We start from the raw sequence: 17466 nt of genomic DNA, 5'->3' as shown, positions 1-17466 counted from the left end.
CGTATTAGAGGACGAGTGCTGTGGTGAACCTGTTGTGCAACGAGGAGGCAAAGACAAAGTAACGAGGAGCATTGAAGCGCAGGTCCCTCAAACTGCTCGAAAGGAAAAGGGAAAATCGAAGCGAATTTTGGTTGTGGGAGATTCCCAGGTGAGGTATTTAAACAGAACGTTTTGTGCCAGAGATAGGGGGAACAGTTTAAGGGTTTGCTATCCGGGAGCTGGAATTGGTGATATTGTTGGAAACATGAATGATATTATGACGGTAAATGGAAACAAACCCATTATTTGTATTAGTGCAGGGGGTAATGATGTTGGACGAGTTAGGAGTGAGGAACTAATACAGAGATTCAGGACAGCCATTGAATTAGTTAGGAGCAAGGGAGGAATCCCGATCATATGTGGTATTCTTCCAAGAAAGGGCGTGGGAAATGAATGGATGTCGAGGGCAATTGGTGTCAATTGCCGGCTGGAAAGATATTGCAAATCAAATGCAATATCTTTCATAGACAACTGGGAACACTTCTATGAAAGAAATGAAATGTATGCTCGTGATGGGGTGCATCTATCGAGGGCTGGGGTTGTTGCTGTTGCGAACTCGTTGGAACCAGTGGTTAGAGGCGTTTGTTTGGGTTTAAACTGTTAGTAGATAGTGGTATGGGAATTGATTTGGAGGAAGGAGGTAATAAAAGTATGTGTTCGTGGGAGAAAAGAATTGGCAAAATGATCAGGGAAAGAAAAGGGCCTCAAAATAACAATTCACTTAGGATATATTACACTAACAGTAGAAGTCTAAGAAATAAAATTAATGAATTAAATGCTCTTGTCTGCACAGAAAAAATAGATATTATTGCACTTACCGAAACGTGGATGAATGTAGAAAATAGAGAACTATTAGCTGAATATCAGATAATTGGATTTAAACTATTTCACACAGATAGATATATTAGACGAGGAGGGGGAGTAGCCATATATGTTAGGGACAATTTGAAATGTAGTCTCAAAGAGGGAATCAAAACTGAGCCACACACAGAAACTATTTGGATAGAATTAAACGAAAAAGCAAATAATATTATAATAGGAGTTATATATAGGCCACCAAATTTAGACAGATTGGAAGCAAAGCATCTATGGGATGAAATATCTAGAGCATCTAGATCTAACAGTATTTATGTCATGGGTGACTTTAATTTTAGTGGAATAAGCTGGGTGAACAAAACAGGGAATAGTGAAGCAGAAGATTTTCTAGAATTAATTGACGATTGCTTTCTTAAGCAACACATTAAGGAACCAACGCGGGAAAATAATATTTTAGATTTAGTGTTAACTAACAGGGAAACACAAATTAATGACATCGAAATAGGGAGTGAGCTAGGGAACAGTGATCACAAAATAATCAGATTTAGCATAGAATGGAATAGACCTGTAGGAGAAAATTCTGTTAAAGTGCCAGATTTCGAAAAGCTGATTTTAATAGCCTAAGAAATTTTTTGGGTCAAATAGATTGGAAAGTCTTGGGTATGGGGTGTGGGCCGGTCTTAGTGCGAGACATGAACCCAGCGATAGGTGACGTAAAAGGGGATTTCGATGTGGATTTAATATATAACTTATTTAAGAATATTCTAAACAAAGCACAGGAACGTAGTATACCATACAAATTGAATAGATCGAATACTAATGACACAAAGTGGATAACAAATAATTTAAAGAATCTTATAGGTAAAAAGAGAGCTTGGTACAAAAGGATTAAGAATGGGGAAGTCAGTTCAGAACAAGAATTCATACAACTGGTTAGAAATGTTAAAAAAGAGATTAGGAAAGCAAAAAGAAACTATGAAGTTCGCATAGCAGAGCAAGCAAAGTCAAATCCTAAAGGGTTTTTTCAGTTATATCGAACTAAGACTAGGGAAAGGATAGGTCCATTAAAATCTGAGACAGGTCAAATAACGGATAATGACAAGGAGATGAGTAGTATTTTTAACAAATATTTTATATCTGTATTTACTAAAGAAGAACTTAACAATATGCCTTCAGCCGAACTAGTCTATGTGGGTGGGGACGAGGACAGGTTGACGAGTTTAACAGTTACCAGGGAGGATGTTCTTAAACAAATAGTAAAACTCAAACCAAACAAATCCCCAGGGCCGGATGAATTGTTTGCCAGGGTGCTTAAAGAATGCAAAGAGGAGCTTTGTGACCCACTGTCAACCATATTTAATAAATCAATAGAGTCAGGCAGAGTGCCAGAGTTTTGGAAAGTTGCTAATGTGATACCAATTTTTAAGAAAGGAGATAGATCACTTGCATCTAACTATCGACCAATTAGAACATAAGAACAAAGGCAACTGCAGAAGGCCCATTGGTTCATACGTGGCAGCTCCTATCTATAACCACCCAATCCCACTCATACATGTCCAACCCATGCTTGAAACAATCGAGGGGACCCCCACCTCCACAATGTTACGGGGCAATTGGTTCCACAAATCAACAACCCTGTTACTGAACCAGTATTTACCCAAGTCTTTCCTAAATCTAAACTTATCCAATTTATACCCATTGTTTCGTGTTCTGTCTTGTGTTGATACTTTTAATACCCTATTATTATCCCCTTTGTTATGTCCATTCACCCACTTGTAAACCTCTATCATGTCACCCCTAACTCTTCGCCTTTCCAGTGAATGCAACTTAAGCTTTGTTAATCTTTCTTCATATGAAAGATTACTAATTTGGGGAATTAACTTAGTCATCCTACGCTGGACACGTTTTGGGGGTGCTATATTAAGCTGGATTAGGGCATGGCTATACCAAAGGAAACAGAGAGTTAGTATAAATGAAGGCAGGTCAGAGTGGGAAAATGTTGTAAGTGGAGTGCCTCAAGGCTCTGTCCTGGGACCTCTGTTATTTATAATATATATAAATGATTTAGATTCAGGTTTGAGTAGCAACATTAGTTTAGCAGTTACCAGGGAGGATGTTCTTAAACAAATAGTAAAACTCAAACCAAACAAATCCCCAGGGCCGGATGAAGTGTTTGCCAGGGTGCTTAAAGAATGCAAAGAGGAGCTTTGTGACCCACTGTCAACCATATTTAATAAATCAATAGAGTCAGGCAGAGTGCCAGAGTTTTGGAAAGTTGCTAATGTGATACCAGTTTTTAAGAAAGGAGATAGATCACTTGCGTCTAACTATCGACCAATTAGCCTAACGTCTGTTGTGGGTAAGTTACTCGAATCTATAATAGCAAATAAAATTCGTCTTCATCTTGAAAAACATAAATTAATAATTGAGTCGCAACATGGTTTTATAAATGGCCGTTCATGTTTAACAAATTTGTAATCTTTTTATTCTAGCATAGTTGAGGCAGTTGATAGTGGTAAGGATTCTGATGTTGTGTACCTTGACTTTAGCAAAGCTTTTAATACAGTGCCACATGAAAGACTGATTAAAAAGATAGAGGCTCATGGTATTGGGGGTGCTATATTAAACTGGATTAGGGCATGGCTATACCAAAGGAAACAGAGAGTTAGTATAAATGGAGTCAAGTCAGAGTGGGAAAATGTTGTAAGTGGAGTGCCTCAAGACTCTGTCCTGGGACCTCTGTTGTTTATAATATATATAAATGATTTAGATTCAGGTTTGAGTAGCAACATTTGCAAATTTGCCGATGATACGAAAATCGGTAGGGAAATTAATTCGGAGGAGGACTCACTATCACTTCAAGTTGATTTAGATAGGGTTTTGAAATGGTCAAAGGATTGGCAGATGCAGTTTAATGCTGATAAATGTAAAGTTCTGAGGTTAGGTAATGATGATAGAGTTACAAGATAAGAGCTAGATGGTGTTGAGATTGCGAAGTCGGATTGCGAAAGGGATCTGGGAATTATAATTAGTAAAAATTTAAAACAAAAGGATCAATGCATAAATGTTCGTAATAAGGCAAATCGGACACTTGGATTTATTAATCGCAGCGTTAGTAACAAGACACCTGGTGTGGTTCTCAAGCTATATCTTGCTCTAGTTAGGCCCCATTTAGATTATGCAGTTCAGTTTTGGTCGCCATATTATAGAATGGATATAAATTCACTTGAACGTGTCCAGCGTAGGATGACTAAGTTAATTCCCCAAATTAGAAATCTTTCATATGAAGAAAGATTAACAAAGCTTAAGTTGCATTCACTGGAAAGGCGAAGAGTTGGGGGTGACATGATAGAGGTTTACAAGTGGGTGAATGGACATAACAAAGGGGATATTAATAGGGTATTAAAAGTATCAACACAAGACAGAACACGAAACAATGGGTATAAATTGGATAAGTTTAGATTTAGGAAAGACTTGGGTAAATACTGGTTCAGTAACAGGGTTGTTGATTTGTGGAACCAATTGCCGCGTAACGTGGTGGAGGTGGGGGTCCCTCGATTGTTTCAAGCATGGGTTGGACATGTATATGAGTGGGATTGGGTGGTTATAAATAGGAGTTGCCTCGTATGGGCCAATAGGCCTTCTGCAGTTGCCTTTGTTCTTATTTTCTTATGTGATTCCTGGGGGCACCGGATTGAAGATGACATGTCAAACACCTCGTCAGCTTGGTCGACGTCATACCTGTGTACTTAGATTGAAGGTTATACATCCTTCGTGGGGGCAAGTGTACATGTATACAACGCTTGACTGATGTAGAGGGTTCTCCGTCGGCTTCGGGCTGTTTTTGATAAGGAGTTCGGAAGTCTTCTTGGTTTTGTAGAATATGATCAGGTCTATGTTTTGGTTAGGAGTAATGCTTTTTACTCCTTTACGGATTATTTCTTTCATTATTCTTTCCTCTTTTATATGTTCACTGTGCATGGTTGATTTGTAATATAATTTTATTGTAGGTATTGTGGTTTCTGTTCTAGGTTCAGGATTATACCATCAGTCCAAGTGTCTTCTTATAGCAGCGTTTATTTCCGCGTTGCTATATCCGTTGTTCACCAATACCTGAGTTACTCTTTCAAACTCTCAACTCACGTTGCTCCATTCGGAGCAGTGAGCAAGCGCTCGACGAATATTAGCATTGAGAACACTGGCTTTGTATCTTTGGGGGCACTCACTTCTACCGTTCAGGCATAATCCTATGTTGGTGGGCTTAGTATATACGTTGGTGCTTAAAGAGGTTCCTGTTTTTGTTATTAGTGCATCCAAGAATGGCAGACTGTTATTTTCACTATTTTCATGTGTAAATCGGAGTACTGACTCTTTCTCTAGATGACTTTTTAGATCAATTAGTTCATCTGAGTCTTTTACTATGACGAATATGTCATCTACATAACGGCAGTATACAGTTGGTTTTTGTCTGCTACTGAAGACTCTGTCTTCGATGGTTCCCATATAAAAATTAGCAAATAAAACTCCTAAGGGGAAGCCCATTGCTCCTCCGTCTATTTGTAAATACATGTCTCCTTGTGGACTGATGAAAGGGGCTTCCTTTGTACATGCTTCGAGAAGACTCTTCAAGTGTGGCTCGGGTATGTCTAATTTGGGGTGCTCTCGTCTCTGTATACTCTGTCTAGTATCATTCCTATGGTTGTGCCGACTGGAACATTGGTAAATAGGGATTCGACGTCCAGGTAAGCAATGATTCCATCGGGCTGAGTAGATTTAATTAATTTTAGAAAATCTGCTGATGATTGTAGACTATACTAGCTTGGAGTGTATGGAGTTAGGAGTTCGTTAGGTCTTTTTGCCAGGTGGTAGGTTGGAGTTGGTATTTGGCTGATTATTGGGCGTAGTGGGTTACCTGGTTTGTGTGTCTTAACATTTCCATAGGCATATCCTAAGCCATAGTCGCCTTGGAGTTTAGTGAAATGCACACTACCATTCTTTGCGTTGATTGCAGTAATTGTTTTGTTTACTTTGCGTTTAAGGTCTTCCACAGGGTTCCTCGTGATTCGTTGAAATTTGGTGTCGTCACTAAGGATGTCGCTAATTTTGTTCATGTATTCTTGAGTTGGAATCAGTACATATGCTGCTGTCTTGTCGACTTTTCTTATTGTTACGTCTTTCAGATTTTTTAGTTGTTTTGCTGCTTTTTTGAGTCGTGGGGTTAAGATTGTAGATGAATATGTTCCTCGTTTTTTCCCCGCTTCTGTTAGTAGTTCAGCCTGAAGTGTGTTAGTGGTGATGACTTTTTTGTTGTCTTCTAGCTTATGGATATCGTCCAGAAGCATTTCGTGTTCCAGGCGGTTTTGTTGCATCTTTGGTTTAGATAAGAATTGGCAATTTAGACCAAGATTTAAGAGGTCTCGTTGGTCCTGGGTAAGATCATAAGAAGTCAGGTTAATGTTGCCATCTTTAGGACGAGGGATCTTTAACTGTCCACCGTTTAGGGCTGTTAACTTACAGAGTGTCTTCGTTTCTACACGAGTTTTATGTTGTTGTTTCAGGTTAAATAGTTCACTGTTGATGGTTTGCTTGAGTTGGTTGGGGATGTCGTACTGGGTCCATTTGTTTAACAGATGATATATATATATATATATATATATATATATATATATATATATATATATATATATATATATATATATATATATATATATATATATATATATATATATATATATATATATATATATATGCGAACAAGCCTGAATGGTCCCCAGGACTATATGCGAATGAAAACTCACACCCCAGAAGTGACTCGAACCCATACTCCCAGAAGCAACGCAACTGGTAACTACAGGGCGCCTTAATCCGCTTGACCAACACGGCCGTCAAAAGGAAGTGATAGCCGAGGCTATTTGAGCCACTTCCCCGACGGCAACTCGGATGGTAATCTTGGGCATAGCATTTCACCAAATCACCTCATTCTTTGGGGCACACGTGAGGAACACAAATGCGAACAAGCCTGAATGGTCCCCAGGACTATATGCGAATGAAAACTCACACCCCAGAAGTGACTCGAACCCATACTCCCAGAAGCAACGCAACTGGTAACTACAGGGCGCCTTAATCCGCTTGACCAACACGGCCGTCAAAAGGAAGTGATAGCCGAGGCTATTTGAGCCACTTCCCCGACGGCAACTCGGATGGTAATCTTGGGCATAGCATTTCACCAAATCACCTCATTCTTTGGGGCACACGTGAGGAACACAAATGCGAACAAGCCTGAATGGTCCCCAGGACTATATGCGAATGAAAACTCACACCCCAGAAGTGACTCGAACCCATACTCCCAGAAGCAACGCAACTGGTAACTACAGGGCGCCTTAATCCGCTTGACCAACACGGCCGTCAAAAGGAAGTGATAGCCGAGGCTATTTGAGCCACTTCCCCGACGGCAACTCGGATGGTAATCTTGGGCATAGCATTTCACCAAATCACCTCATTCTTTGGGGCACACGTGAGGAACACAAATGCGAACAAGCCTGAATGGTCCCCAGGACTATATGCGAATGAAAACTCACACCCCAGAAGTGACTCGAACCCATACTCCCAGAAGCAACGCAACTGGTAACTACAGGGCGCCTTAATCCGTCGGGGAAGTGGCTCAAATAGCCTCGGCTATCACTTCCTTTTGACGGCCGTGTTGGTCAAGCGGATTAAGGCGCCCTGTAGTTACCAGTTGCGTTGCTTCTGGGAGTATGGGTTCGAGTCACTTCTGGGGTGTGAGTTTTCATTCGCATATAGTCCTGGGGACCATTCAGGCTTGTTCGCATTTGTGTTCCTCACGTGTGCCCCAAAGAATGAGGTGATTTGGTGAAATGCTATGCCCAAGATTACCATCCGAGTTGCCGTCGGGGAAGTGGCTCAAATAGCCTCGGCTATCACTTCCTTTTGACGGCCGTGTTGGTCAAGCGGATTAAGGCGCCCTGTAGTTACCAGTTGCGTTGCTTCTGGGAGTATGGGTTCGAGTCACTTCTGGGGTGTGAGTTTTCATTCGCATATAGTCCTGGGGACCATTCAGGCTTGTTCGCATTTGTGTTCCTCACGTGTGCCCCAAAGAATGAGGTGATTTGGTGAAATGCTATGCCCAAGATTACCATCCGAGTTGCCGTCGGGGAAGTGGCTCAAATAGCCTCGGCTATCACTTCCTTTTGACGGCCGTGTTGGTCAAGCGGATTAAGGCGCCCTGTAGTTACCAGTTGCGTTGCTTCTGGGAGTATGGGTTCGAGTCACTTCTGGGGTGTGAGTTTTCATTCGCATATAGTCCTGGGGACCATTCAGGCTTGTTCGCATTTGTGTTCCTCACGTGTGCCCCAAAGAATGAGGTGATTTGGTGAAATGCTATGCCCAAGATTACCATCCGAGTTGCCGTCGGGGAAGTGGCTCAAATAGCCTCGGCTATCACTTCCTTTTGACGGCCGTGTTGGTCAAGCGGATTAAGGCGCCCTGTAGTTACCAGTTGCGTTGCTTCTGGGAGTATGGGTTCGAGTCACTTCTGGGGTGTGAGTTTTCATTCGCATATAGTCCTGGGGACCATTCAGGCTTGTTCGCATTTGTGTTCCTCACGTGTGCCCCAAAGAATGAGGTGATTTGGTGAAATGCTATGCCCAAGATTACCATCCGAGTTGCCGTCGGGGAAGTGGCTCAAATAGCCTCGGCTATCACTTCCTTTTGACGGCCGTGTTGGTCAAGCGGATTAAGGCGCCCTGTAGTTACCAGTTGCGTTGCTTCTGGGAGTATGGGTTCGAGTCACTTCTGGGGTGTGAGTTTTCATTCATATATATATATATATATATATATATATATATATATATATATATATATATATATATATATATATATATATATATATATATATATATATATATATATATATATATATATTGGTCGTAGAAGAAGGGGAAGGGGACAGACACGTGGTGGGCAAGGTCCTACACTTCACCCATTTAACGTGGATCACGATGCCAGAGCCAGTTAAGACTTGGCCTATCTAGGTATGAATACATGCTGCAGGCCACCTGGTGACTAGAAGAACCGTTTCTCCTCCATTCCAACAAAATCAATATAGAAAGGTGCGGTGTTTGGGTTTTGTGGATGGCGAGGCAGGGAGAGTGTATGGGTGAGGTGTTTGGGGAGGATCGCCGTCGTCCCAGTGCCGCCTCACACCAGCCACCAGGCGGGGAGCGGAGGGAGGGGGAAGTGATGGGGAGAGTCTCTCGAGCAGCCTGCAGTGATAATAGTCGAAAGTTAGTGCGTTCCCAATCAAATTCGGTGAGTGTAGTGTTAAAACAAAGTGCACTAGTTATTTCCCGAGTGTTGAAATTGTGTAATAAGTGTGACGGCGGCCCCCTCGTGTTTGTTTAGTTCATTTATTATGTGTCCCCTCCATTACCCCTGCCCCCAGCACTGCCCACCCGCCACCTTCCCCCACCCCGCAACCTGCATCTGACCCAGCCGCCTATCAACCCACAGTCTACCCACACACGGTGCCCAGGCCATGCCCAACTCCCCAGGAGGGTAATGCTTGCCTTATTACACTCTGCTCGGGAATGAGAGGGTGCACTCAGTGGGCAGCCAGGCATCAAAACATCTAGGTATTGAATGTTGACCAGACTACACACTAGAAGGTGAAGGGACGACGACGTTTCGGTCCGTCTTGGACCATTCTCAAGTCGATTGAGAATTCTCACAATCGACTTGAGAATGGTCCAGGACGGAGAATGGTCCGACGACCGAAACGTCGTCGTCCCTTCACCTTCTAGTGTGTGGTCTGGTCAACATACTTTAGCCACATTATTGTGACTCATCGCCTGCATCTAGGCATTGCTCATGCCGCACCTGTCACACAGTACTCTTCCAGCCAAGAAGATAAATGCCCAAGAGCAAATTGTCACTTATGTTACAGACGGTTTCATCTCAATCAAGTGGAACTGTCCGCCAACATTCTGTCAATTCTGGCCGATGTCTAGGATCTTCGTGCCCACTCCAAGGCAGCGACAAGAACATAAGAACAAAGGCAACTGCAGAAAACCTATTGGCCCATACGAGGCAGCTCCTATTTATAACCACCCAATCCCACTCATATACTTGTCCAACCCGCGCTTGAAACAATGGAGGGACCCCACCTCCACCACGTTACGCGGCAATTGGTTCCACAAATCAACAACCCTGTTACTGAACCAGTATTTACCCAAGTCTTTCCTAAATCTAAACTTATCCAATTTATACCCATTGTTTCGTGTTCTGTCTTGTGTTGATACTTTTAATACCCTATTAATATCCCCTTTGTTATGTCCATTCACCCACTTGTAAACCTCTATCATGTCACCCCCAACTCTTCGCCTTTCCAGTGAATGCAACTTAAGCTTTGTTAATCTTTCTTCATATGAAAGATTTCTAATTTGGGGAATTAACTTAGTCATCCTACGCTGGACACGTTCAAGTGAATTTATATCCATTCTATAATATGGCGACCAAAACTGAACTGCATAATCTAAATGGGGCCTAACTAGAGCAAGATATAGCTTGAGAACCACACTAGGTGTCTTGTTACTAATGCTGCGATTAATAAATCCAAGTTTCCGATTTGCCTTATTACGAACATTTATGCATTGATCCTTTTGTTTTAAATTCTTACTAATCATAACTCCCAGATCCCTTTCGCAATTCGACTTCGCAATCTCAACACCATCTAGCTCGTATCTTGTAACCCTATCATCATTATCTAACCTCAGAACTTTACATTTATCAGCATTAAACTACATCTGCCAATCCTTCGACCATTTCAAAACCCTATCTAGATCAACTTGAAGTGATAGTGAGTCCTCCTCCGAATTAATTTCCCTACCGATTTTCGTATCGTCGGCAAATTTGCAAATGTTGCTACTCAAACCTGAATCTAAATCATTTATATATATTATAAACAACAGAGGTCCCAGGACAGAGCCCTGAGGCACCCCACTTACAACATTTTCCCACTCTGACTTGACTCCATTTATTCTAACTCTCTGTTTCCTTTGGTATAGCCATGCCCTAATCCAGCTTAATATAGCACCCCCAATACCATGAGACTCTATCTTTTTAATCAGTCTTTCATGTGGCACTGTATCAAAAGCTTTGCTAAAGTCAAGGTACACAACATCGCAATCCTTACCACTATCAACTGCCTCAACAATGCTAGAATAAAAAGATAACAAATTTGTTAAACATGAACGGCCATTTATAAAACCATGTTGCGACTCAATTATTAATTTATGTTTTTCAAGATGAAGACGAATTTTATTTGCTATTATAGATTCGAGTAACTTTCCCACAATAGACGTTAGGCTAATTGGTCGATAGTTAGACGCAAGTGATCTATCTCCTTTCTAAAAAACTGGTATCACATTAGCAACTTTCCAAAACTCTGGCACTCTGCCTGACTCTATTGATTTATTAAATATGGTTGACAGTGGGTCACAAAGCTCCTCTTTGCATTCTTTAAGCACCCTGGCAAACACTTCATCCGGCCCTGGGGATTTGTTTTTTTGAGTTTTACTATTTGTTTAAGAACATCCTCCCTGGTAACTGTTAAACTCGTCAACCTGTCCTCGTCCCCACCTACATAGACTTGTTCGGCTGTAGGCATATTGTTAAGTTCCTCTTTAGTAAATACAGATACAAAATATTTATTAAAAATACTAAGCATCTCTTCAATCACTATATGTTATTTGACCTGTCTCAGTTTTTAATGGACCTATCCTTTCCCTAGTCTTAGTACGATATAACTGAAAAAACCCTTTAGGATTTGTCTTTGCTTGCCCTGCTATGCGAACTTCATAGTTTCTTTTTGCTTTCCTTATCTCTTTTTTAACATTTCTAACCAGTTGTACGAATTCCTGTTCTAAAGTGACCTCCCCATTTTTAATCCTTTTGTACTAAGCTCTCTTTTTACCTATAAGGTTCTTCAAATTCTTTGTTATCCACTCAGGGTCATTAGTATTCGATCTATTCAATTTGTATGGTATACTACGTTCCTGTGCTTTGTTTAGAATATTCTTAAATAAGTTATATATTGAATCCACATCGAAATCCCCATTTACGTCACCTATCGTTGGGTTCATGTCTCGCTCCAAGATCGGCCCCCACCCCATACCCAAGACTTTCCAATCAATTTGACCCAAAAAATTTCTTAGGCTATTAAAATCAGCTTTTCGAAAATCTGGCACTTTAACAGAATTTTCTCCTACAGGTCTATTCCATTCTATGCTAAATCTGATTTCTTTGTGATCACTGTTCCCTAGCTCACTCCCTATTTCGATGTCATTAATTTGTGTTTCCCTGTTAGTTAACACTAAATCTAAAATATTATTTTCCCGTGTTCGTTCCTTAATGTGTTGCGTAAGAAAGCAATCGTCAATTAATTCTAGAAAATCTTCTGCTTCACTATTCCCTGTTTTATTCAACCAGTTTATTCCACTAAAATTAAAGTCACCCATGACGTAAATACTGTTAGATCTAGATGCCCTAGATATTTCATCAAATAGATTTTTTTTTTTTTTGAGATATATACAAGAGTTGTTACATTCTTGTACAGCCACTAGTACGCGTAGCGTTTCGGGCAAGTCCTTAATCCTATGGTCCCTGGAATACGATCCCCTGCCGCGAAGAATCGTTTTTTCATCCAAGTACACATTTTACTGTTGCGTTAAACAGAGGCTACAGTTAAGGAATTGCGCCCAGTCAATCCTCCCCGGCCAGGATACGAACCCATGACATAGCGCTCGCGGAACGCCAGGCGAGTGTCTTACCACTACACCACGGAGACTGCTGAAGATGCTTTGCTTCCATTCTTTTTAAATTTGGTGGCCTATATATAGCTCCTATTATAATATTATTTGCTTTTTCGTATAATTCTATCCAAATAGTTTCTGTGTGTGGCTCAGTTTTGATTCCCTCTTTGAGACTACATTTCAAATTGTTCCTAACATATATGGCTACTCCCCCTCCTCGTCTAATATATCTGTCTGTGTGAAATAGTTTAAATCCATTTATTTGATATTCAGCTAATAGTTCTCTATTTTCTACATTCATCCACGTTTCGGTAAGTGCAATAATATCTATTTTTTCTGTGCAGACAAGAGCATTTAATTCGTTAATTTTATTTCTTAGACTTCTACTGTTAGTGTAATATACCCTAAGTGAATTGTTATTTTTAGGCCCTTCTCTTTCCCTGATCATTTTGCCAATTCCTTTCTCCCACAAACACATACTTTTATTATCTCTTTCCTCCAAATCAATTCCCATACCTCTATCTACTAACAGTTTAAACCCAAACAAACACCTCTAACCACTTCTTCCAACGAGTTCGCAACAGCAACAACCCCAGCTCTCGATAGATGCACCCCATCACGAGCATACATTTCATTTCTTCCATAGAAGAAATGAAATGCTTTCCCTTTCTTGGAAGAATGCCACATATGATCGGGATTCCTCTCTTGCTCCTAACTAATTCAATGGCTGTCCTGAATCTCTGTATTAGTTCCTCACTCCTAACTCATCCAACATCATTACCACCTGCACTAATACAAATAATGGGTTTGTTTCCATTTCCCGTCATAATATCATTCATGTTTCCAACAATATCACCAATGCCAGCTCCCGGATAGCAAACCCTTAATCTGTTCCCGCTGTCTCTGGCACAAAACGTTATGTCTAAATACCTCACCTGGGAATCTCCCATAACTAAAATTCGCTTCGATTCTCCCTTTTCCCAACAATGGAACAATGGACAACCTTCTGCAGGAGCGAGGAACAACACCTCCCTCAACTTTATTTCAACAGACAAACTGCTTGAAGCAGTCTAAGCGACGTCTACCAGGATCTTTCCCCACATCCTCAAGGCTGCCCGTCACCAAGCAGCTACCAAACTCACCAGTCTGCTGACGGAGGTCAACAATGCTCCTAGAACCACTGGATTATGGCACAATCTCCTTCTATTTGGGAATGCATGCCTAGCATTACCGCCCAGGAGAGACAAGTCATTAGCAACCTCTGTAATCAGGGCACTTAATGAATTCCCCAGAGCAGACAACCTGCCCCCCCCCTCCCTCATGCAAGAACACCAGCCGCAGGACGACCAACAATACCTCATCTGAGAACCACAAAATGAGAGCACAGATCACCAGGAAAATAGAAGAGGGCAATACCACAGGTGCCATCAGAATCATAACCAGCGATGACACTATTGCCCCCCAGAAACGCCACGACAACACAGGCACTACAAGACATACCCAGACAGAGCTCCAGACAGTACCAGGGATCCCCAGGAAACCAATCTGGCATAGAACCCTTGACTGTTCGAGAATCTGAAGTGTACAAAGCAGCCATGTCTTTTCCAACAGGCTCAGCAGGGGACTTTACAGGCATAAGACGGCAGCAAATCAAACAAATTCTGAACCCGGTGTTTGGAGATGCCGCAAAGGACCTTCTAGTGGAACTTACCAGATTCTCTAACATGTGTTTGGCTGGCGGCGTCCCTGAGGACATCAGGCCTCTCTTTTGTGGAGCAGCACTCTGTTCTCTAGAGAAGCAGGATAGGGGAATCAGGCTCATTGCCGTTGGCAACACCTTCCGACGCCTCGTAGCTAAGGCTGCAGTGAGATCTATCAGCCAGGAAGGAGCCATCATCTGGTACCTGGACGATGATACTCTTGCCGGAACCCCGGATACCATTTTGGAGGATATAGGGAAACTCCAGGTGCAAGAAGCAGCCTTGGGCCTCATTCTCAATGCATCCAAATGTGAAATAGTCTCCCACAACTAAGACATTACTACCCTCCCCCCAAAAAAAAATTGTTCTTCCAGACATTCTCGTTTTCGAGTCACCTGATTACACCCTCCTGCCCCCATTGGCCCGCAAGCAGTCGAGGAGGTCATGGATGCAAAAATTACTGATCTAAAGAGAATGCTGGACAGGATTGACAAGATTAATGCCCATGATGCTCCCTTCCTCCTCACAAGATACCTGTCTCTCCCTAAGTTGACCTACTTTCTGAGGTGTTCTCAATCCTACAACAGCCCTAAATTAAAAGTGTATTACACCATTCTGAGGTCCATGCTGGTGAAAGTCCTGAACCTGCCATTGGACGGCTCTCAGCGGGAGCAAGGAACCCTCCTTGTAAGAATCGGAAGCCATGGTGTCCGCACAGCCTCCCAGATTGCTCTACCAGCCTTCCTTTTCTCCTCCCATGCATCGCACGACCTCGTAAATGCAGGTCGCAGGTCGACGGCGCTCGTAAGATATATCCAATCTGGACCCCTGAGTGATTCAGCAGGAATACACGATCCTGCGTTCACTGAATTTTCAAATCAGTGTTTTTCTTTCAAACTTTTGCAGCCCCAGCACCCATCATAGAACCAACAAAAAAACATAAACAGTCCCGCTGGGACCAAACACTAGTGGAAAAAATAACTGATGGCATGCTCAGCGCCGCAACATCAGACAAGGAGAAAGCCCGCCTCATGGCAGTGCAGGCCTTCTTTCAGTACCCTTGTCGGCAATATGCACGCGTCTAGATCCAGAATCCCTTCGTGTAGGAGTGGTCCTCTGCCTTGGTGCCTCAGTTCATACTGAATACAAGTGTATTTGCAACAGGGTGGAAGCAGACCAATATGGGCTGCATTGTGGAAGCACAAAGAACTGGCATGCAAGACACAACGAGGTCAATGACATCATCAAGAGAAGCCTCGTCTCTGCTCAATGTCCAGCAGAGAGAGAATCTTACATCCTAAGAGGGACCAAAACCCGGATTTCCCCGCACTTCGTCCTGATGGAATCACCATATACTCCTAGAAAAAGGGCAAACAGCAAACAGTTGGTGCGGGATAACACCTGTGAATCCACCCTGGCTGACACCTATGGTGCTGATCAAGCACGTGGGGCGGCCAACCACAGGGAAATAGCAAAATCAGTCAAATAAAGGTGATTGAAAGGTCAATACACCTTTGTTCCCATAGCATCAGAGATGCATGGCCCCTGGGGCAAGAGTACCTTGGCATTTCTCAAGGAATTGGGCTTCAAGCATATTGACGTCACCAGAGACCCAAGAGCTGCCAGTTTTTGGTTTCAGCGCCTCAGTGTGGCGATTCAGAGGGGAAACGCCTGCTGCATCTTCGGTTCCTGTCCGGAAGCGGAAGAGCTTCAGGAGATCCATAACCTTTCAGCACTCTTTGTATCAACCAATGCATATTATGTAACCTTTAAAAAATATACATATATATATATATATATATATATATATATATATATATATATATATATATATATATATATATATATATATATATATGCGAACAAGCCTGAATGGTCCCCAGGACTATATGCAACTGAAAACTCACACCCCAGAAGTGACTCGAACCCATACTGCCAGGAGCAACGCAACTGGTATGTACAGGACACCTTAATCCACTCGACCATCACGACCGGACATAAGGAGGTGATAGCCAAAGTTATTTGAACCACCACCCCCCCCCCCCGCCGGCACTCGGATGGTAATCTTGGGAATAGTATTTTATCAAATCACCCATACTGCCAGGAGAAACGCAACTGATATGTACAGGACACCTTAATCCACTCGACCATCACGACCGGAAAAAGGAGGAGATAGCCAAAGCTATTTGAACCACCCCCACGCCAGCACTCAGATGGTAATCTTGGGCATAGTAATTTTATCAAATAACCTCATTCTTTGGGGCACACGTGAGGAACACAAATGCGAACAAGCCTGAATGGTCCCCAGGACTATATGCAACTGAAAACGGATGGCACCCAAGATTACCATGCGAGTGCCAGCGGGGGGGGAGGGTCAAATAGCTTCGGCTATCACCTCCTTTTGTCTGGTCGTGATTGTCGAGTGGATTAAGGTGTCCTGTATACACCAGTTGCGTTGCTACTGGCAGTATGGGTACGAGTCACTTCTGGGGTGTGAGTTTTCAGTTGCATATAGTCCTGGGACCATTCAGGCTTGTTTGCATTTGTGTTCCTCACGTGTGCCCCAAAGAATGAGGTGATTTGATAAAATGCTAAGCCCAAGATTACCATCAGAGTGACGGCGGGCTGATGTGCTAAATAGCCTCGGCTACCATCAGTTTTTGTCCAGTCGTGATGGTCAAGTGGATGGAGGCGTCCTGTACATTCCAGTTGCATTGCTCCTGGCAGTATGGGTTCGAGTCACTTCTGGGTTGTGAGTTTTCAGTTGCATATAGTCATGGAGACTATTCAGGCTTGTTCACATTTGTCTTCCTCACGTGTGCCCCAAAGAAAGAGGTGATTTGATAAAATGCTATGCCCAATATTACCATCAGAGTGCCATTGGGCTGATGGGCTAAATAGCATCGGCTACCATCAGTTTTTGTCCGGTCGTGATGGTCAAGTGGATTCAGGCGTCCTGTACATACCAGTTGCGTTGCTCCTGGCAGTATGGTTTCGAGTCACTCCTGGGGTGTTAGTTTTCAGTTGCATACAGTCCTGGGGACCATTCAGGCTTGTTCACATTTGTGTTCCTCACGTGTGCC

The sequence above is a fragment of the Procambarus clarkii genome, unplaced genomic scaffold (assembly GCF_040958095.1).
Source record: "Procambarus clarkii isolate CNS0578487 unplaced genomic scaffold, FALCON_Pclarkii_2.0 HiC_scaffold_186, whole genome shotgun sequence".
Taxonomy (NCBI): Eukaryota; Metazoa; Arthropoda; class Malacostraca; order Decapoda; family Cambaridae; genus Procambarus; species Procambarus clarkii.
The sequence above is the reverse complement of the archived record's forward strand: the minus strand, read 5'-3'. Positions refer to the sequence as shown.